Source organism: Enhydra lutris, unplaced genomic scaffold, assembly GCF_002288905.1.
Source record: "Enhydra lutris kenyoni isolate GAN:26980312 unplaced genomic scaffold, ASM228890v2 scaffoldscaffold12, whole genome shotgun sequence".
Classification (NCBI taxonomy): domain Eukaryota; kingdom Metazoa; phylum Chordata; class Mammalia; order Carnivora; family Mustelidae; genus Enhydra; species Enhydra lutris.
The window spans coordinates 75835099-75858543 of NW_019154096.1; the positions used below are offsets into that span (position 1 = coordinate 75835099).

The 23445-nt window shown below is 47.5% G+C and overlaps 1 protein-coding gene across 2 annotated transcripts in view; it reads left to right on the plus strand.

The window, feature by feature from the left end:
* LOC111145075 (dedicator of cytokinesis 1) overlaps positions 1-23445 on the plus strand; it is a 506031-nt gene that overhangs the window by 143111 nt on the left and 339475 nt on the right. The window lies entirely within an intron of this gene.

Sequence of the window (23445 nt, forward strand, 5' to 3'; positions counted from 1 at the left end):
TTTGCATCAGCAGCAGGAAGCATGGGGTGGGGGCTTTCTTGGTCCTACCCTGTGACCTCAGAGCTGAGAAGGGGAGCACAGTGTGTTCTGATCATCAGATGTAATATCTGAGATCTTGGACTGACTCACTAAAAACTGACATATGGGTTTATTTTCTGAATCTAAAATTACATTTTTAGAAAAGGACAGGATCTCCCAGGAATGAAATGGGGGCGGGGGTGAGGGAAACGGACTTTTTCCCCAGGGATCCCTCAATATGAAAATTACATGAGTTCTTAGAAATTTTATCTTATGATGTTCTTTATTAGCTCTTTTATTTTTATCATGGGATAACTATTTTCATTCACATTTTTAAGTAAAATATGTTTTTAATTGAAAAAAGTTTTCCTGGAATCAGGCAAGTCCCCTTTTGGAGCTTTGTGGCTGTCACTAGGAGCCTTTCCAGGGTGCCCGGCCAGTGAGGGCCCTGCCAGGGACTCCTGATGGTCTGTCCTTGCAAAGCCACTTTGGGGGGGTGTGTGGGCCCAGCACCTGTTTCCGCACAGGACGCCCCGATCAGTCGGTGAGGTGTTAGAAGTGGTGTGCTGCATTTGTGAAAGTTATTTGTAGAAAAGAGCGATCACTTTCCAAGAGTGTCCATCCTCTTCTCCAGAGGATATGATGTGTCTGGAGTCACTGATGTGAAGATGGGCTCTGTCCCCTGCTTTGGCTTCCCTTCACTTGTGGGATTCTAGTCGCTCCTTAGCCTGCCCTGTGGGCTTTCCACTCTCCTCCTGCACCCACTCCTGCCTCTTCGCCAAGTCTTCTCCTCAGGGTGGAAAGAACACTGGTTCAGGGTATGGGAGACCCTGGACAAGTTTCTTCCTCACAGTCTCATCTAGAAAATGTGTGCAAGCAGTATTATTGGGGCATGAAGAGCTTGGTGACTTCTGACTGACTACGGTTACCCATGTCTGTGTGCTTATGTTTGTTCTCATGGAGCATCTCTTTCCTTTGTTTTCAACATGTCATCGTTCCTTTGTTCGAGGACAACATGTTGTAAGCAGCATATTGGTGCCTTTTTCCGGAGCTGACAACCTTCCTCCTTTATTTGAAGTATTTAATATACTTACTTTAAACATTTTTGTTATGATCCCTTTATCAAAAAGCTGAATTTTAGACCGAGGGATAATTCATAGACATCAAAATGCCCAAATGTGATGCGCACAGTATCCTCCGTATTGTCAGAAGCGTACGTCATGTGTATATCCCTCTATCAAGGTGTAAAATGAGCCTGCCCCCGGTTCCTGGGCTTTGGCTTCTCTGGGGCTCCTCTTCTGTTCTTCTCTCTGGAATCTGAGTCTCTGAATCCCAGTTCATCCAGACAGAAACTTTTCTACTTCAACTGAGTCGGCTTGTTCCCGCCTATAAAAGAAATGAAAGGGTTAGACTGTATTCTGAGGGTCTCTGCGTTGACGATCTGTGATCGGCTCTTCCGAAATGAAATGGTCACTTCTTGAAAACAGACAGTGAACAGCAAAGCAAACCTTGCATAGACTGAAAAGGACAAAATGCTATCATTTGCTTGCAGTTCTTCCTAAAAGTAATTTTTTCAAAGTGTGCACAGAGACGGTTTTTTAAAAGAAATCCGTTGTGTGTGTAATGCAGTAGTCCGTCCTCTAAGAGGGATGTGTCTTTGTGTTTTAAGCTAATTGTAGCTCCCAAAATTAGTACAGCAGCTGTGTGATATTTCAAATCTTTTTCTGTAGTTCATTTTTTTTTTTTTTGACACTGTGTTAAGTTCAGTGGAGCATAGTCTCATTTACACCCCCACTTATTTATAATTTGGGATAATTATTATAGTGGCTGGGCTGCCATTCACCTCTCTGGTTAGGAAAATGAGGCTTTGCCAGGCAGATACGCAGCGTAAGTTGGGTTAAGTCATTGCTGGCACGCTTATACTTCAGGAGAGGATAACCTCTTCAGAGGCATTCCCAAGTCTCGTTTCCACTAGGTTGCTTCCAAGGAGTTTAGAGGTGATGAATTCCCAGTCCCCTCCTCTCCCACTCCCAGCCCGGAAATTCTGAGTTCTTGTCAATAACCATGCTAAGCTGGGTTGTTAATTTCCTTTGTCAACTTGAAAGTGACAGCCTTTCATCTTTTGAAAATTTATCGCTCTCACTTCACAGACGTTCTGCTAATCTTCCCCACCCCCACTCCAGGGTTTGATTGGTGATTGCTTTTGTATTATAGTTATGCTTACTCTCCAGCTATCCTGAGGTTCTCTTCTCTGCAGCCTCTTTGCATTGGACCTGGTGGATGCGGTGTCTTCTGAAGATGCTGGCGTTGCTCTCTTGGTCCTCTGAGTTTTTGCTGGCGTCTCTGGCTGCTGGGTCTCAGAGCTGAGCATGTGCCTTCTTCCTGGAAGGAACCCTAAGTGTGTACGTACAATTGTGCATCACAGTGGACAGTGTCTGTCTCTACCAGCCTGTCGTTAATGCCAGTCTATTAAAAATCGGTTTTATTTATTCTGTGTTGGAATCTGGAGTTTCCTACCCCGTAATTTAATATTTTTTAAATGACACCTTTGGTTTTTTACTTGTCATGAGCAAGGATAGAGTTAGCCAGCCGGCAATTTTGCCTCTCCTTTCCAGTATCTACTCATTAGCTCCTAATTGTTTCATAACCTCCTCCAAGTCTGCTGTGAGCTCACTCTTCAACCCTTTGTGATTCCCCCCCAAGGTAGTTAAATGAGGTTTTGCTATCTCTAGGAATTAAATATGCCATATCTTTTTGAAATGTTCCTGAACCCATGGCGTTATGTTTTGGCAAATAAATACTGTTTTCAGAGAATTAAAAACCAACCCATCCATTTGTATTTCCTTTTATTAGGAGATATCATGGTTTCCCAGCTATGTAACTCTTAGTGGATACTCACCTTCTGGGCGGTGTTTCCATCTGTGCGCGTGACAGTTCCTGCTCACTGGTTTGCACTTGTGCGGACCCTAAGGGTGGGGGGTTTGTGTTCATTTGAGACTTCTACCTTGAGTAGATAATGTCTTTTCATCCTGCTTGATGCTTCGTGGTCCCCAGGTCTGAGGGGGTTGCCCCTGGGTGCTCTCCATGCATCAGACCAAACCCAAGGGGTCAGCGTGGTTTTTGTCTCTCCCTGACTTCACTCCCGGTCTTCTTCCTGCATCTCTTTTCCGGTAGGTCTCTGCGCTGTGACAGGGAGCCCCTGTGGTCGCCACCTGCCCTTGACAGCCACCGCAGCAGCCACAATCCAAGCCTGGGGAGGAATGCCTGGGTCTTGGTTCTGAATTTTCCGCATTCTCTTCAGCTCTGCCCTGCTGTGGACAAGCAGAATCAGGGTCCCTGTGGGTTGTTTTAAGATCAAGTTTATTGAGGTTTACCAGTGCAGCCTGTGAGTACATGATCTCTCATCACACCACAGCCCAGAGCCTGAGCATCTCATGACCCCCACGAGCCCTTCGGCCAGCCCCTCATGCTCATGCACGTGACCCTTCTTCACAGGAACGCAGCTGACTCCAGCGAGGGTGACGGGGGCCTGATCTCTCTTCCCTTTAGCTTTTACTGCGAGCTTCCTCTAAGCCTTGGGGTTTTGCTGTTTAGTTCCTCTCCTCTCCATGACCAGGAGGGGCTGCTGGTGCCTCAGGCCAGTGGAGGGTAATTGTAGGAACTAGAGGAGGAGCTTTCCCACCAAGTGTCAGTTCTCCCCCAGGCACGAGAGCCTGTCTTTCTCACATTCCTTTTCTCCTTCTCCAGGTGTGGACACAATAAGTCATCCTGGCCCTTCTGGGGCTGGGGGTGGGGGTTGGTGTCTGCCTAGGTCTGCTTGCGGGGGAGGGGACAAATAGAGGCTTAAGTGGGAGAAGAAGTGACAAGGAGCCGGAACTTGCCCTGGGCTTCTGTCCCCTTTGCCCCATGCCTGTCCTCTGCTGATTGGCCCCAAACCCCTGTCAGCTGCCCTCCTCCCTTGCTTTCCCTTTGCTCCTTCTTCTTTCTACACACTACCCCAGAAAATTCTGCTCATTTCCTGCCTATTGGCGCTTTCCTGTCTTCGCACGCAAAGGCCTCTGCCAGGAACGTGTGCTCCTCCTCTCTCCGGGGGACCTGCCAGTCTGCTCTGAAACTCAGTGTGCGAGCTGCTTGTTCCAGCTTGCCCTGGTGTCCTGCGCCTCTTGCCCATGTCTCCGGAGTCCTCTGCCCAGGCCTCTCTAATGTTACTGAACCTCGGCGAGCAGGTGTGTTGGCTTCACCAGCAAATCTAGTCTCTTGGCTGTTGAGTGCTTGGCCTAGTGTGCCACGGGCGCCAGCACCTTAGGAACAGATAATACGTGAATGAGAGATGAGAAAAGTACTCTGAAAATGCACCTGCCACCGGCATTCACGGAGAGGTAAAGCACCTGGTGCCTGTCCGGGCCACCTCCCAGCTGCCCGGGTGGCGCCGGTCCTCCGTGGGCCTTCCTCCCTGCATGGCCTGCTGTGCGTCTTCTCACCTCCCGGTGCCGCTGTGGGTTTGCACTCTTGACTTCACTGCACGGATTGGAGAGACGCTTCGGCTATTAAAATAGGAGTTAATCACACAGGAAACTCACTAGCTGAACGTCCTGGCGAGGAAGGCTGCTTCCTGTTGATAGATAATAAAACAGAGTGGAATAATTTGAATTCTTTATAATGGATGTGATTATAAATGATTTCCCTATTTACTCCTATAAAAGGCTAAATGGAAGATGATTAGTGAGTTCTGTTTTCTGTTTTTCCCAAGGTGGTTTCTTAATCTTCCAAACAAATACCTGTGATACATAGAAGAAAAAGAAAAACCCACTAAAAGTTACTTAACATTTTTAAGAAGCTTTTCAAAGCTTTAGAACGGAGTAATTTTTCTGTCCCTTAACTGTGTCATGACACAGAAGAGAAAATACATTCTCGACAGCCATTTTGTTGCACTTTGTTAATCTCGGGGTCAAAATGGCTGCATGTCTTCTGGCCACAGTACTGGCCTGCTGGCTCTTGACAGCGGAGGAATGATGAGATTTTAGATTTAGGTGATGTTTATACTTTTCTCTTTTATTGTATTGCCCCTAAAATAGTAGTATTCTGAAACTGAATCTTTCTAAACCTTATTACTTAATGTTGTCTCGTCATTGGATGACTAAAGGATGCTACTTTTTTTTAACTTTCTTTATCCTTAAATCCTTCCTCCAATCATCTCCTGGCCATACAGTGGACGTTTCATGACTTGCAGTTAATTAGTTCTTCGTTGGCAATTGATTGTTGCCCATTGCGATTGGAAGATACACAAAGCCGTCGTAACCCAAGTATGTGTACATTCTCCACCACACTTGGGTTCCAGCGGTGTCTGGTTGCCTCATTAGAATTCTCTCCTGTTTTATTTTTGTTAAGCATAGACATCTGGTTGACCGTGTTTCTCTCACTAGCATGGCATGACATTAAGTTGAATCATGGTATAGAAGACCCTCTCCCTAGATGGGCCTCCGAGCTGTAATGGGGTTGAGGCTGTCCTCTCGGCATCCAGCACCAACTTCTGGGAGCCCAAAAGGAAGCAGAAGTGTTGCTGAGGCCCCCACAGGTTCAGTGTTTCAGGGCTGCCTTCCTGACCTGGAAGGGTGGGTGGTGATACCACCGTTTCCTAGGTCATGCCGGTGAGAACAGAACACGATACTGTCTCAGCAAAGCATTACGTTGCTCTGTCGTTCAGTGAGTTTCCCCAAGGATTTCCATATTCGAGGGTAGAGCTCAAACACTGCAGTAGATTCCTTGCCAAGTACATGTGCCCCTGGGATGGTCCTGGTCCTCCCTGGTACCCTCAGCGTGGGGATACAGAATCTTACAAAGGCAGGCAGAAGGCAGGGCAGTGCTCGATAGGGGGTTGCTTCTGAGAAAGGGGGTTGATCCGAGGCGTCCTACCTCAATAGTCCTGGAGATGAGTGAACCCGGGGCAGCCCATGAGAGAGGCAGAGACCTCCTTAGCCCAAGCTGGGATGCCAGACTAGAGTCCACTGCCTTTTGGTTCCTGGTTTGTTCATCATCCTCTATTCCAGTCTCTGGATTTTAGCCCTGACCTAATTCTTACACCCTCAATCCTTGGCCTCTGCAGCATGGAGAGAAGCCTTGGGCCTGGAGTCTGGGAAGGGATGGGGAAGAAAGGGAGGTTAAGAACCCTTCCTACACCTTCGCCATCTGTACTGTGTGGGCTTCCTGGATCTACTTACATAACCGTCAGCAGATGATCACAGGCCAGTTATATTCACGAGATACATTTTAGCCCCTGTGTACTTGCCAGGCACTGTTTTAGGCGTGGAGACCTGTTAGTGGTCAGAGCGTGCAGAGGGGGTTCTGTAAGCTGAGGTTATGTTCTTGTCATGGGGAGAATGATGTCATCCATCTTTTGGTGATAAATAGTGATAAAAACTGCCATATGTCATCACTATGATTTTATTTAAGAACCTCCCCCCCTTCTTAGAGGGAGAGGAAGCCAATCTCATGATAGGGAACAGGTCTAAATTTTTAAAACTTTTGGCTGTTATAAAATTATTTCTTTTCCTCCATTTTTCTTATTTTATCACAGTCCAGTGATAAAACTGTGGGGAAACTGTGATCGAGCACCCCATGTTGCACACAGGTAATTAGGACTCATGACTCTGTTTTCCCCAAATTTCACCTCTGGGTTCTATGCCTTTTTTTTTTTTTTTTTTTTCCTTCTTTTTGAAAACATTTTGGTCATTTCCTTCACTCATGATTCATTCCACAAATGTTTCCCAGCACCAAGTCAAGGCCAGATTACTATGGAAGGTGCTGTGGGTGTGGTAAGGGATTCATCTTAGTTTTTGGGGAGGTCCTGAGTAAGCGAGGGGATAGAAGAGGACCCCCAGTGACAAGGACACGGGGCCCTTCAGTCTTGGGGTCTGTGGAAGTTGGTGGAAATTGCTGTCAAGTCTTACCAACAGGTGGGGAGAAGTCCCCACCTGCAGGGAGGGAGACAGGACCTGGTCTCCATGAGGCAGTGGCCCAGTTCCTGCACACCCCATGGTTGCCTCCCACAGTAGGATTCCAAGGCTAAGTAGTCTTCTCTCTGAGAACTCTGTAACATCTTCTTTCTTTGTATTTTTTGTTAAAACCCCATTAAAACGCATAAGCTTGAAAACTTGATGTTAGTTTGCCATGATTTTAGAGGTTACCTAACAGAAGTGATGAAAAAGGACCAAAGAAATTTAATATACCTTTGGCAGTTTCCTGCTTACATGAACACAAGTGTTGGTTATCAGTATAATAAACCTTTCCAAGATCATTTAAAACAGACTCATTGGTCACATTGCAGAGATCATGAAGGACCATGAGTATGAACCTAACATAAAGTAAAGCCCTACTGATATTATATACATGGGGACCTGTGGTTTGGAAAACAGTTTACTGTGGTTCATAAAAAAATGCCATCTTGTAAACATTTTTTATTGTTGTAAAATGATGACCCAAAAAGTGTTCGGTGGTGATTAAGGTAATGGAAAAAGTAGAAGTTAACATAGAAGAGTTGCATGGAATGTGAGCATGGGCAAAAGTATTTCTGAATTAATATTCATATAATGTGAAGTTAAATAGGAATGCATAGTTGCATTAAAGAAGTGTTTTGGGTGGGCTCTTGGCTTTTATCTGTATCTGTAGAAGCATTTGAATTGAACAGATGTAAAATTCTCTCATTGGGAAAATGAAGGACTATTTTATGCCCAGGGTCACCTGATTTGTAAAGACATAAGACAGCTGGTAGTGGGAGCAGATATGGCAAGAGACATTTGTGATGGGCTCCAGAATGTTCCAGAAGGTTCCAGAAGGTGAAGGTGTGTGGTGGGGTTTGGGTGGAAGGAAAGGTACTCTGCAGCTTGTACTTGGAACAGTATCCCTCACACGAGGGCTTTTGTTCGTGCTGTGCGTAGATTTCTACCACACTTGTCGAAGTCATACGAGTTTTCAGAATATGGGCTTGTAATTTCCCAAGCAGAGCATAGGACACGTTGACTTTTCAAGTGGATGCTGAGAATTTCTGCAGTGTTCAGAGCACCGAGTCAGAAAGATGGGTCACAGCTGTATAAGATTTAACCTGGCATTGACCAAGTTCCAGAAGTTGATGCTTGGCTGTGTCTGTGGTGGTCATGTGGTGGGGGAGTGGGGGCTGCTCCATGGACCGTCTTGTCGAGACTATTGAGTGGGGGGTTGGTCCCTGGGGCTGTTAGGATGCTTTGTGGTCCAGGGGGGTTCCTGAGGAATCTGGTCACTCTTCAGAAAGCAGTCACGGGTTACCCTTGAGTGGGAATGGGAGCTTCTCAAGTGTGAGGGCGTTGAAAGCATGTTGGTTCACAGACTTCATTCTCAGGAAACATTGTGGGTCCCCTCCTTTTTCTCAAGTGTTCTGTGGGGTTTTGGTTTTCAGTAATCCTTCTGGGGCTTACTCTGGTGGAATGCCAGGAAGTTACATCCTTTAGGGCCATTTATAAATAAAGTAGAATTGAAATAATTATGATGTTGATCTTTAAAGAGGTAAATGATGCTTTAGTTACAGATATAAATGTTGGAAATAAATGAAGAATCTTTGTCCTGAGCTTTTTCTTTTTGTTTTTTGTTTGTTTGTTTGTTTTTACTTGAATTTCAGTTAGTTAACATCAGTGTAATAGTGTTTCATCTGAGCTCTTTCTCCATAGCTTTGTTTTTTATTTTTATTTATTTTTATTATTTTTTTAATTTTATTTATTTATTTGACAGAGATCACAAGTAGGCAGAGAGAGAGGAAGGGAAGCAGGCTCCTGGCCAAGCAGAGAGCCCGATGCGGGGCTCGATCCCAGGACCCTGGGATCATGACCTGAGCCGAAGGCAGTGGCTTTAACCCACTGAGCCACCCAGGCGCCCCCATAGCTTTGTTTTTTAATACACTGTTGTGTTTGTCAAATTCTAGACTTGCCCAGATCCTGAGCTAAATTATTGAATATTCTTGAATGATCACATCATTTATTTCCCAACAAGTAGAATTATTTTCTTGCTGTTGGCTTTCGTAATTTCAGAGTTTTCTTAGATTGACTCTGAATCGTGCTTTACAAATGCACAGTGAAAACTAGGCGGCTTTCTAGTTGGATGGTGGCAATTACAAGTGTAATTATAAAATTTATTCCAAGTTTTATTTCACTTGATAACCAGTTTGCCATCAAGTGCCTCAGATTTTTCTTTGTCATATGTTCAGGCACATTGCGGAGTCTTCAAATAACAAACCGATTATAAATTGGAAGTTGGTGCTTTTGTCCTTTTCGCTTATTATTGTGCTGTTTGCTGTCATTTCCTCTGACATTTGCTCTATCCTTCAGTCAATTGTGGGAGCAGCGCTGTCCTTCTCTGGAGCAAAATACCACTTTCCCCCCAGATTGCAAACAGGGTCTTCACTCTCATGTCTGTCTTAAACAGACTCGTCAGAAATGATTAAAAGCTATTAAGTTGATGACCGTTTATGTGGGCAGTAGACACCGCAACGTTGTATTTTATTTGCCCTGGTTTTCTGTCTTCATCCTTGTTTTCATTGAAATTAATCTATCATTTCTGTTCTTGCATCTGAACGTGACATGAGGATGGCACTTTCCAAATAACTCACTATTTATTTGAGCTGTATTGAGGAAAGGAAACATGAGAGATACATTTTATTCCTTTTCGAGTTACTGGAAGAACATACTTGAAGCCAGGTTTTGGGAGAAGTCAATTTAAATGAATTTATGTTGCCTCTTCAGTGCCTCTCGTCACGTTTGCCTGCGGCGCGCTCTCCGGGCACTCAGGCCTGAAGGGGGCTGAGAATCCACTGTCTGCCGTGTGGGCCACGCACTGCTCCTCAGAACTTTTATTAAAAAGAAAAAGAAAACCCTTGTGTGTGGCCGTGGACGGTCCCATGTGTCAGGGAAAGAAGCCGGGACTTGGGCCTCTTGGGGTTGTGATCCCCGGAGGCCTTCAGCGGCCAGCTGAACTGTTCTGTAGGGTTGTGGCAGCTGTCCCCACGGGGAGCACTTTGAGGCTTCGAGGGCCACACGGGAGGAAATCACCCCTCTGTGCCCAGGAGGAGTGGGGGTGGGGACGGCAGAGGACTATGGAACGGGAAGAACCTTCTGCCTGGAAGCCTCGTCTCCCCGTGTGCGGAGGTGGCCTGGGGGTAAGAGGGGGTGGGCGTTGAAGGAAGCCAGTCTCCGCTCCTGAGCTCTGTGAGCTGGTGTGGAGGGCGGAGGGGAAGCCGATGAGGGGAGCACAGTGCGCTGAGCGTGGGTGCGCACAGAGGCCATCTTCCCTGGTCACGGATCTCCTTATCTGTGATGGGCCTGCCCCGTGTGTCGCCGCAGAACAAGAGCCATTCCATTTGGCCCCACATCCAAGTACCTTGAGTTGCTGCTTGTACGTGGACACCTGTAGCTCTCCTGGTTTGTAACTTGCTCTTGATGGGCTCCAGGCTTCATTCTGTCCTTCTGCAGCAGCCACCGAGATCCACACGAAACACCCGACGCGGTCGCCGTTTACGATTCGTTCTACAAATGTTTGTGGACCTTTCCTGCCTGTCTGGTGCTAGGCATGGTGTGGCGGGTATGAGCCAGGTCTCTGCCCTCAGGACGCGGGGTCTAACGTCTCAAAACTGTGGGTTTCAGTCCCCCAGTGCCGATGCCCGGCATCGTGGGGACGAGTCCCTGCCAGCGGGCAGGTCAGTAAGGTGTCCGTGTGCTGTCCTGACGGGAGCCCATGTTCTCTGTGGCTGAGCGTGGGGATGTTTGGAGAAGGAACTTTGGAAAGAGGTTTTGTTAGCAGATTTTGAACTTTCCCTACTTTTTCTTGCCTTTCAAAGGACCCCTTTTCAGTTATCGACCTTGCAGTAATTTGTAACAATGAGAATGCCATCAAGTAGAAGACAAACATCTTCTTTATGAATAAATGCGCTTGCATGAAAGAGGGAGAAGAGGGAACAGCTGTGTTAGGGGTTGAAGTTCATCTCCCAGGTTCATAGGTTGCCCTCACCTGAGTCCCCCAGAATGTGATTGTATTTGGAGATAAGGCTTTTAGAGAGGTAATTCAGGTTGTGTGAGGTCATTAGAGAGGACACTGGTCCAGTCTGACTGGTGTCTTGGTAAGAAGAGATTAGGACAGAGGAGAGACCATCTGTGGCCCCAGTGAGAAGGAGGCCATCTACAAGCCGAGAGAAGAAGACTCCGAAGGAAGCAACCCACCACCACCTTGACTTCGGGCTTCTAGAAGCTGCCTGGTCTGTGGGCTTTGGGGCTTCCCCAGCAGACTCCTGCCTCGGTAACAACAAAACCCAGTAAGCTGTTTGTACTTCCCGAAGGCCTTAACCTCTTCTCACCACCCGATTTGGCTGCCGCCCAGTGAAGGGGGCCTTGCCCAAGTGGCCAGACCTTGATGGAGTCCCTGGTCCTTGGCCTCCCTGGAGACTCATCCCTGCTGCCATTTTCTTCGTTGTCTTAGGTCATCTGTGCCAGTCTCTGTGGGTTTCTCCCCCTGAACCTGTTCCCTGTGTTCCTTCCATTCTTTTGCTCTGTCAGCCACCCTCATGCCTTCCTGCATCCTTCTTTGGGGGACCACAGGATAATGGAGGTTTCAGACCCTGGCATCTAGGACAAAAGGATAGGGAACCCCACTTAGGAGCAGCTGCCCCAGGGTCTCAACCCCAGGCCAGCTTCTCCCTTTGCAGGCGTAGGATCTGTGGGGTCAGGGGGTATGCTGGGGGGTGGGTGTGATAGATGTTGCCGGATGCTGGTGTCTGGGTTCCCTGATAATTAGTTTTCCTGACCAGCTTTTCCTTTGGAGAAGAAGATCTGACCCACAGAAGTATTTTTAATTACCTTAACCGAAGGCTTTTCTTTATTTTGGCAACATTTAAAAAAATTACCCATTCTCTGAGTACATTTTTCCAAAAGTTATGAATTTGGATGTTCATATTTTAAATCCTCTGACCTGTATAGTAACTGTTTGCTGAGGCACAAATGAGAGATAGAGCTAGAGAACCATATGAAAGGGTGTTTAGGGGTGACATTTGGGACAATGATGGGTATTGGAGACACTGGGGTAGCTCTTTTTTCCTGGTTTCCTTGGATTTCTACTGTGGTAGATGGTATTACATCTTGCTTAATTAAAACATTGGCACTGAGAGTGGCTTGCTTGAGGCGAGGCGTAGCTGTCCCAGTGAACCAATGACATTGGGATCATTATTATGATGACTAATTTCATGCCTCATTTTAGAAATAGCTGGAGGCCCATGCTGTTTCCAAGGTGTTGGTCTGTCACCACTAGAAACCATCATGTGGGGCAGTCACACGTGTTACAGCATGAATGACAGTGATTCTGAGTTGCTAAGAGCAGTCCTATGGTTATTTTAATGAAAAGTGCCCTTTTGTAGTTGAGGGCAGGTCATTATTTTTGAAGTTAATTAAACTTCTGTGGTGGCATATACATCCATAGAATTCACCGTCTCAGCCATTTTAAAGTGGCCGTTTGGTACATTCACAGAATTATGCAACTGTCACCCCCTCTGGTTCGAAAATACTTTTGTCATCCCGAAAGGAGGCCCTATTCCCATTATTTTCACTGCCTAGGACTCCCTCCCATGGCCCCTGGTGTCAGTCACCTATTTTCTGTTTCCGTGAGTTTGCCTGTCTTGTCATATACATTATGGCATAGAGTACGTGGCCTTGCTGTCTGACTTCCCAGCGTGTTCTCAGGGTTCATCCGTGTTGCAGCGTGTCTCAGTATTTCCTTCTGTTTTATGGGAACTCCTGTTCCGTTATTTGGGCACCCTATTCCATATGTACAGTTTCCGTGTCCATTCCTCAGTTGATGGACATCGAGTTGTGTCCCTTTTCTGAGGATTTCACTAGTGCCGCTGTGAATGTTTGTGTACGAGTTTTTCTCTGAACACCTGCTTTCCGTTGTTTGGGGACAGACCTAGGAGTGGAACCACGGGGTCTGGTAACTATTCCCTTTAATTGATTGAGGAATAAACATTCTTTTTATTGCTTTCTTTGCACGGACTCCTGAGTTGCACCTTCAAGTTTCCGTGCCCTTTCTCTGTAGGGCAGTTGAGGGGCTGGGCATTATATTTTCAGATACGGAGGGTCTTCCCTGAGTCAAGCCGTGAGGGATCCGAGCTCATGCTGTGGTGTTCCCTGAGCAGGAGGGAGGGCTGTGGAGCAGGAAGAGAAGAACACTTAGGGTCAGAGTCCTGGGATGGCAAATCCATCTTAAGATTTTTAGAAACCATTATAGATATGCGACTTTTCCAGGAGTATTTTATGTCAACACAGCATTCCTGATACAGCAAAATCGGTGTTCGTTCCCGGCTCGCACCCTGCCTTTGCCTCACACGTGTGTGCCTCTGTGCCCCGTCTCCCCACCCTCCTCCTTTATTATAAAGGCAACGGCACGGGATTCAAGGCCTGCCGTCGTTTGGTATGACCTCTTCTGAATTTCATCTGCAAAGACCTTCTTTCCAGTTAAGTTTGTATTCACGGGTACCTGGGGTTAGGACGTGAATACATTTTGGAGGAAAACACAGTTCTGGCTGCCATGGGTGGGTTTGTGTATGGGATGCTGCGCTGCTTCTGTGCACGTGGCTTGGGGTTGGGGTCAGAGTGGGACAGCTGGTCCTTGGCCTCCCTGGAGACTCAGCCCTTTGCTTTCACTGCTTCTCTCTCAGGGGACCCTTCTTCACCCTGGCTGCCTCTGCCTGTTGGGTGTCTCCCACCTTGATCTTCATCTCCAGGGCTTTGGCTCAGGGTTGGTGTGGGCTGAGTGAGGGGGGCAAGGGGAAGTGGCTGGGGTTGGCTGCCTATGCTGCCCCCGCCCTCCTCCTGCATCTTTGCAATCCCTGCCCCGCAGGGGCCCTTCTCCCACCCAGTGCTCACAGGCTCTGTTTTGTGAGGTTGTTCAGACTATGAGGAAGACGCAAGCGTGAGGTGTTGCGTTCTCTAGTTGCTGTTTTCAAAAGCACTTCACTGCAGTTCAGGCCCTTAAGATGCTTCTGAACTGGACCATTTTCCCATATGTTGACTTCTGAATTTCAGGTGACTTTTAGAAAATCGCCATTATTTGTAAGTTACTCTTTGCTCTTGGAAGCTGTCCAGACCGGTAGCCAATTTTCGCCAATTTGTTGCTGTGGAGGCCTGTTCAGAGGATTGCTCCCATTCTCCCCGTCTCCCCGAGCCTTCTTGGCTACACGGCTGTGCTGGTAAAATGTGACAAAATAAAAGTTCAGACATTTAATTCAGATTTGTTCTTGCTTAGATTACGGTTAATAACCCTTTTTAGCATGACTTAATTCCTGGCAAATGGATTTTCAGAGGTTAAGGAGAGCACCGTGGCTCCAAAGAAGAGGGTTTATCCTCGCGTGTGTCGTGGTTCCTTAATCTGTCCCTTTCTCATTCTCTCGCCTTGCACTTTGTGCTGCCGGATTGGGCTGCTTTGCCCTGCATCTGCGGCACCTGTGCTCTGTCCTCACTCCTCGAGTCACGGCGGCTCCAACCTGCCCCTTTATTGTTTTATAAGTCATTCCTTTCTTGACCAAATGCCTGCTGGTGTCCTGTGTGCCCAGCAGTGGGGAACGAGGGATGAAACAGGTGCAGGCCCCAGGCGCTCGTTGGAACAGTATGCCTTACCATTGAGAGAGGAGGTAGCCCATAGCAGAACCGGGGCTCCCCCAACTGCGTTTTCATACCGGGACACAGAGATACTCGTCATTGTTCGTTAGTGTGGCTTCTTGTGGCCAGAGTAGACCCTGTGGCCCAGGTCAGGTCAGGCTGACGCAGGGACTGAGGGCTTCTGCGGACTGCTGGGGGCCTGTTTGTGACACGGCTGCATGGCTGGGAAGGTTCTTGTCCAGAGCCCGTTTGGGAACATCCAGGCCTTGTTTGCTTGTGGCAGTGACTGTGTGTGTGTGTTTTGTGCACAGAGGTGATTTCTGACGTTTAATGTGCAGGAGACAGTGGTACAGCTCTGCTACAGCAAAGCCCTCCCGCCCAGGTGAGACCCTCTACCTGATGTTGGTACTCTCCAAGGAAGGCATGATGGATTGCTGTTTCTGTTACCTTTATGTCTTTAACTGTGGTAAAAGCCACATAATAGAACGTTCCTTAAACAGTTTTTACAGTTCAATAGTGTTAACTGTGTTCATACTGCTATGGAACATTCTGGAACTTTTTCTCTTGCACAACCTAAACTCTGTCCTCATTAGACGATAACATCCCATTCCCCAAAGCCCCCAGCCCCTGGCAGCCTCTGTTCTGCTTTCTGTCTCTGTGAATGTAACAACCTTAGATATCTTGGATAAGTGGAATCATGCAGAATGTATCTTTTTGTGACTGGCTTATTTCACTGAGCATTATGTCCTCAAGGATCATCTGTGCTACAGGGTATGTCAGAATGTCTTTCTTTCTTAGGGCTGAATTACACTCCACTGTTTGTATATACTGCCTTTTCTTTCTTTATCCACCATCGATGGATAGGTGGGTGGTTTTTCCACTTGGCTGTTGTGAACAGTGCTGTGAACATGGGTGTGCGTCTCTCTTCACGATCCTGCTTCCGTTGCTTTTGGGTATATTCCCAGACATGGGATTGCGGGATCGTATGATAATTCTACTTCTAATTTGTGAGGATCCTCCATACTATTTTCCTTGGTGGCTGTACCTGTTTTGATTCCCATCAACAGTGGACAAGGGCTCCGGTTTCTTCATGTCTTTGCCAACGCCCCTTCCTCCCTTCTTTCCTGCCATCTGTCTTAACGGATATAGGGTGATAGCTCATTGTGGTTTTGATTTGCATTAATCATTAGTGCATCTACCTATAGGATTGTTGGCCGTAACATGGACCTTCCCATATATTGTTGGCAATAAATGGATTTTTAAGTGTAAGAGCTTATCTTGGATTTATTGAAGAATCTTAGTAAACGTGTGCTTCTTTCTTTCTTTATTTTTTGGGGGGGGGTTGGATTTTGTGATAATTAAACATGAAACTACTCCTAGGAATGATTTCTTTCAACCGCTAAATTGTCAGGTGGGGTTGAATGAACCAGTGTTAGTAGTAGTGGTGGGGAATGCTATTTTAAAGACCAGTGTCTGCTTAAGGGAGGCTCGATTATAAAACAAAAGAGTTATTTTTAGATTTAGGATATGTTAGATGTAGGTAGTCTTTTTTAATAATAGGGTGTAAGGAATGGAAGCAATCACTGTCATCATTTTTTTGTTCTGGATTCCAGCAATTCCTATAGGAGGGTGACTCTCCCCAGAGTGCTCTGTGTTTCTGTCCAGCCATCTTCCCTGTTTCTTCCGTTTCCCCCGAAAGTCACAAGCTCAGGTGTAGGGGCTCCCATTGGCCGAGCTGGTCTGGCCCCGGTTTCCTGTATCAGGACACCCTGGTTCTTCAGAGGCTGTTTGGCCACGCCCCAAATCTTCCGAAGATGCAGCTCTGAGGTCTGGAGTGAGAATATGTGGGCCATATATATTTGAGCTCAAAACATCCAAATGGAATCATTTTAATATGCGTTTTCTTGAGAAATATGTAAATTAATAATTGCTTCATACATTATTCAAGGAAAACTTATTTTGTATCACCGATAGCTCTTGTAATCTTATATAAAGATATGCTAATGGATTTAATTAAAATAATTATACTGAATAATGTAGCCTGAACTTTACCCTAAAATAGTGTCTATTAATCATCATCAGTAGTAACAGTTTTAGCTAGAGAGACACTTACAACATTAAACCGATACTACGTAGAAGGTGCACTTTCTATGTTGTTTTACGGCTTGGATTAAGTTGGCATTCTCACGAGCTGCATGATGAGTAAATTTGCTCAGAGGAGAGTATACAATTTATTTAACTTCCTCAACCTGAACTATTTCAGTGGTTAGAAAACTTTTAGCATTTCTTGCCACTTCATAATCCTTTCTATGTGTTTATTATTATTATTTTTTGCCTTCTAAAACTATGGTTTTAAGATGCTTCTGGTCTGTTTGATTCAGGTCTGACCTTACCCCACCCGGAGCTGCTATGGCTGGATATCCTGGGTTCCTGATTGCCGGGATATTAGGCAATGGACTCACTTTTAGGAGGGGCCCTCGGCAACTCGCCTGTCTTTTAGTAGAAATAGAAAAAGCTTTACCATCGACGGTGGTTCTTTCTAATTTTGTTTCTGGTGTCTTTCCACCACTCACTGGCTTTCAGTCAGTGCTCAGTGGTCGGGAGCCCTGTTGTATTTGGGGGTGATTTCAGTTTTCCCTAAAACTTCGTGTGCTGGGGTGTGCAGGGGGACTCAGGCGTGTGACCCCAGCATGTCAGTGCACACATGTCCGTTGCCTGGAGGCCCGAGTGCATAGAAATGGGCTGGTCCATCCTCAGGTGGGCAGATGAAAGCTTTGCCAAGTTCAAAGAGAAAAGCAAGCTAGGATTTAAAGAGCCATTTCATTAATTGGCTTAGTTTTAAAGTCAAACCTGAAGAAACAACTTTCTGAGAAAGCAAACATTGATTCGATAAAGACAGTTATGTTTTAGAAAAGAGGAGATGAATAAACAAAGCTAAACACAGTGAAGTCATCTGAATCCCTATGTTGTGCTGTTCTCTTTCTGGCTAGGCCGTGTCAGAAAGGAGGTGCCCTCACAGGTTACGTGGCAGTTTATTTAGAGAGAGCGCACGTGCGAGTGAGGAATGGGGCAGAGGGAGAGGAGGAGAGAAGCTCAGGCGGACACAGCACTGAGCACAGAGCCCAGCATGGGGCTCGATCTCACAACCCTGAGATCATAACCTGAGCCGAAACCAAGAGTCAGACGCTCAGCTCTCCTTAGTCAGAGCTGAGGAGCCACCCAGGCGCCCCTCAGCTCTGACTCCTGATGCGTCCTGCAGGCCTTGCGCCCCTTCCCACTCCTGGCCCCCAGGAACTGGTTAGTGATTGTCATCCTGGTATATGGAGCCTAGCCAAGGTGCTGTGGGCAGGGGCTGCTGGCGGGCTGGCCCCACATACTCTGAGCAAGATTTTGTTTAAATAATGAACCAAATTCAAAAAAGATAATAAAAATAGAACTAGAAGAGAGAGAGAGAAAAAAAAAAAAGAAAACCTCAAATGCCTCCCATTCCTGTTACCCTGAATTCAGTGATACAGCAAATCACTCTGCTCCTTCCTATTTACTTCTTTGTATAGGACTTTATAAAATTGCCACTGAACATGGTGGAGTCCCGTTTGAGAGTTGTGCCCGTTCAAGAGGGTTTCTGTGCCAGCGTTTGCACACATCCTGGGCTCTCCTGCTGCACGATGGGTGGCAGCGGTGGCTGCTGTGGGTCGAACACCCATGTTCGGGAGGACATGCCGAGTGGCACACACGCAGCGTCCTTCCATTCTGCTGGCGGTCTCTGGACGCCGGTGCGGAGAACCAGCACATTTTACCAATGGGAACCACTGCCAGGACAGGCCAGAGCTTCGTGTGCCCACAGCGTGGCTCTGGGACGTGCGCCCGTGTTCCAGGTACTGTGCTTCCCCCCTGCGTCATGCCGGCGTAGGTTCTCTTGCCTGCATCCGGGACTTTCTGTCCACGAGGGGTCTTTCTGCCCATGAGATTGCAGCCAGCACCGTCTCCCTTCCCTGCGGAAGCCCCTGCTCTGTCTGGCCTGTGCTGCACATCTGGGGGAGCTCCTGCAGCAGCTGCTTCTTGCAGGAGACCTGAATTTAGTGAAGCAGCCCCTGAGTCCAGAGAGAAAATGAAGCCTTTTGCTGCAAGCATGAGCAGAAACCAAAACACTTGAAGTTCTTGACAAATAACTAATATTAGGAACGGGCAGAGCTAGTTTTTCAGTCGGGAAAGTCTGAGCTCGGGGTGACGTGGACATCAGTGTCGCTGCCTCTTCTGTCTGGCTCATCAGACTGGAGAGGATAGAGTTGTTTCTCTTGGCTGAGGCGGGGGAGTTCTGGGGGCCCGCAGCAAACAGGTGCAGTGTTTCTTGGGAATGAAGAGGTGATTTTATATTGAGCTCTGTCAGTCTGGCTGTCATGGGGTTTCTGCTGTGTCTAAGAGCCTTGGCACAGCTTGAGGGAGCCCAGAGAGGAGGAATAGCCCTGCCATACCTCAGGGGCTCTGGGCTGGGGGACACAGACATACCAACCCTCTCTTCCAGCCCAGAGCAGGAGTCACTTTAGATGCCCAGCCTGGAATCCGTGTATCTTGAAGAAAAGGACTGAGGAGTAATCAGGGGTTAACTTTGAGTGTTTTGGGGCAACAGAGGGAGTGATGGGCAGGGAAACAGGGGTCCAAGAAGAGGGAGCACTCATACACTGGTCTGCTGGCGGGACGAGGCTCCTCCTTGGGTTGGAGAGGGTCCTGCAGAGGCAGGTGGAAGTTGCTGAGCAGAGATACCAGGGAGGAGGGGCCCGAGCCTCCGAGGGTACTCGCTAGTTGGGCTGGTGCCCGAAGAGTTGGGTGGTGCCGTCCAAGTATCTAAATGAGCTGTGCATCTGGTCTCAGGAAAGCTACTCTGGCTGCAGCCTGAGGCGTGAGCTTGAGGGGCTCCACGTGGAGGCGGGGGGTCAGTTGGTAGGCTGCGGTGGGAGTGTCGGACAGAGACAGAGGACTAGTCTCTAGGTTGTATAGACTGTAGGAGTGGAGAGGAGGCTAGAACCCTGGGCAGGTAGTGGGGAGGCTCCACCGTGCTTTGTGATTGGTCCGGAGTGGCCGTGAAGCAGAGGGGGCATCCGTGGGGGCTGTGATGTGGGGACTCAGCCGTGTGGCGCCCTAAGCACAGGTGTCCTGGGAAGGTAAGGGGGCGGCCGGCCTGTGGCAGGTGGGACAGCTGTATGCAGAGGCGCAGTGACCATTGTGTGTGGGTGTGACGTGCAGAAGGAAGGTGGGGTCCCTGAGGAGTGTGTGGAGGAAGGAGAGAAGTCTGGCATGGGATCCCAGGGACACCCAGCTTTAAGGGGCAGTGGTGACAGGACCCAGCATGGAAAGCTGGGGAGGAGTGAGTGGGGAGGAAGGCCAGGCAGGTGAGGGAGGGGTCGCCTAGGAAGAGGCTGGTGGCCTTGGCAGGAATGGAGATGGTGGGGCTGAAGAGAGGCTACAGAGGGCAGAGCGGGGGACGTGCTGGACAGTGGGCACCGTGCCAGCCCACGGCCCGGGCGCTGCCGTTGCAGGTGTGGGGAGGTCCCTGGGGCCCCCCAGGCGTTGCTTCAAGAGACCAGCTCATCTGCCGAGGGAAGGAACCAGGTGGCATGAGGACTGCGTGACCTGGAGGGACTGGGGCCGGGGGGGTGGGGGGGGTGGTGTGTGTGTGACAGAGGGCATGGAGGGTCTGCGCTGAGCCCAGGGGCAGGATTCAGTTCCTTTTTGAGGTGGGCGCTCCCTCTCAGCCTGGGCGGCGCACAGAGGTGCGGGCACTTCTGGAGTCTCTGCTCTCTCCTGGTGGATTTTGGTTTTCTGGGAAGTAGGAGGTAAGAGGGCTGGGAGGCGTGGGGTCCCAGGCTTGAGGAGAACCGTGAAGAAGGTGGACTGTGAACAGGGACGGACACCAGGTCCGAGAGGTTCGAGCCTGCTGGTCCTGTTCTCTCTGTGCCCTCTTTCCGTCCTTGCTTACTTAACCTGCGCTCAGTGGCAGGTGCTGGTTATCTCCGTTCTCTCTGAAACCCCAGAACGGTAAGATGTACCAGCCCTAGGGTCTCGGTCTGTTAGGCAGAATTCTGTGTTAGACAGCATTTTGGAGTCGCAGTGGGCACATGCCCCTTTTAGTGGACATTGCTGTGACCTCTGGTTGGGCAGAAGCCCTAGGGAGCCCTGACCTGCCCTGGTGCTCAGTGTGCCCCATTAATGCGGCACCTGGCCGCCCCAGAGCAGCCCATCATGCCTGTCTTGTTTGTCCCCGTCTGCTTCACCTGTGGAATGGAAGTAACCTGCGATAACTCGATGTGTTCCAAAGTTGAATCTCAGAGGACGGAGTTGGGATCCCTTGATCTGGCTGGCATTGAAGGACAGGGTCAAGACGTAGAAAAGAAGCCTTGGTGATTGTGCAGTACAGAACCCTGCGTTCCTGCCCTGTCTCATCAAGACCATGCAGCACCGAGGAGGTGGTGATGAGTCTTGTGCTGGCTTCATGCTCTGCATGGTTGTTCTCAGCCTCACTCCAGATCCCAGTACTGTGAATCTGGACACACGCCTTCCCTGCATGCCTCTACTTTGTCATCTGTAAAAGGGGATAGCAGAACTTTCTCATGCTTTCCTGAGGATGTGTTGTGTCCATGGAGTAGAGGATCCAGAAGAGTCTCAGGTGTAGACAGAATATTCCCAAGCTACAAATTAGGAAACTTGAATTCATTTGAAGTGACTGGAATCGACTACTTAGCTCTTCTTTCAGGCATCAGTGTTGAGATTCAAGAACATTCTTGGGCCTTTTCCATGCCTGGCTCCCCAGGTAATAGAGCTTTATTCATTTTGACCTTGAAGGTCCGGTTTGCAGAGTCATACAGTCGAGTCATGGCCCCGGCATTCCTCCTTCCCCCAGCGCCTCGCTACTGCTGTGCCTTTTCCAGAGTGTTTGAAAGATGGACCCACAGGGTGTGTAGCCTTTTGAGTTTGTCCTGTTTTATCTCTCACAGGGCATCTGAGATTCATCCATGTGGGGTGTAACGGGAGCCTGGGTTTTTCTTTTTTTTTAATACCGAGTATGCTACATAGTATGGAATCACGTCTAATTCTGAGTATGCTACATTGTACGGAATCATCTCTAATACCGAGTATGTTACATTGTATGGAATTACCTCTTGAGGGACTTCCGAGCAGTTTCTAGTTTCTGATTACAGATAAAGCTGCGGAAACACTTACAGGCAGGGTTTTCTGTGAGCGTTAGCTTTGAGTTTCAGCTGGTCAGGACTCTGGGGTGCAGTCGCTGGGCTGTGTGGGGAGTGCGCATCTGACTTCCTGAGAAGCTGTCTTGTGCTTTTCTGTGGTTGCTGACCTTGTTTTGCATTCAGCCCAGCAGCCCCACTTGATACTGTCAGGTCTTTTTTTTTTTTTTGCAATTCTAATAGGTGTTAGTGATACTTCACTGTGGTTTTAATTTGCATTTCCCTGGTGACTAAAGCTGTTGAGCAACTCTTCAAATGCTTATTTGCCATCCATATATCTTCTTTGGCAAAGTGTCTTTTCAAATCTTTGACCTATGGCAGGGGGAAGACTATTTTCTCATTATTGTGTTTTAAGTGTTCATTGGATATGCTGGATACAAATCTTGATCAGATAAGTGATTTGCAATTACTTTCTCTGGGTGGGAGACTCATTTTTTATTACCTTACCAGTGTGTTTTAAAGAGCAGTTTTTATTTTGATGAACTACAATTTATGGATTTTTTTTTTCTTTTACAAATTGTGCTTTTGGTGTCCTAAGAAATCGTTGCTTAGTCCATTATAAATGTCTTCTAGAAGTTGTGTAGTTTTATGTTTAAGATTTATGATCTGCTTAACTTAGTTTTTGTATAGGGTGTGAGGTATGGAAACCATTTCATTTCCTTTGTTGCAAATCAGTTGACCAATCATATATGTTCTGTATATTAAAGTGGGCTTTTCCTATCAAAAACCAAAATTCAACTGAGTAAATTTGAAGATCCATTTGGCCTTATTCAGTGATTCAAAATGATTTAATTCAAAAGATTCAGTGATTATAAATGATTCAAAGTGAATAGGACAACATCCCGTCCAGCAAGCAGAAAGGAGCTCTGAAGAGCTGGGAAAAATGAGACTTTTATAGGCAGAAGTGGGGAGGGACAAGGAAAGAGCAGGCTACCTCTTCTTTCTTGGAGGGATGGAAGGGGCTGTCAGGTGAATTACCTCAGTAGTGCTGACCAGGGAGTTCCAGATTGACTAGTTTTAAAAAAAAAAAAAAAGATATTATTTATTTATTTGACAGAGAGAGAGAGAGTGCACACAAGCATGGGGAGGGGCAGAGGGAGAGGGAGAAGCAGGTTCCCTTTTGAGCTGGACACAGAGCTGGATCCCAGGACCCTGGGATCATGACCTAAGATGAAGGCAGATGCCTAACTGACTGGGCCACCCAGGCGCCGCTCCAGATTGAGTAGTTTGATCTTATATTCCTGAGAGAGACTGCAACTGGAGTTTCTTTAGGTATGAAGCCTTGGTTTGCTGACATGGAGTTAAGCACAAATGACTCCATTTTGATTTTTTTTTTTTTTTAAACACTACCTTTTTGCATTCAGAAAATAATGCTAACAATTATAAATGCAGTAAGTATAGTATTTTCCAGCATTCAAAGTGTTATGTTTTCAGCTTGATTTTGAACTTTAATGCAACCTCTGGATGTTCTTGGTATGAGCGTTATTTCCCCCATGTTATTCTGGGAGGTGGAGCCCAGCCTGGTACAAGGA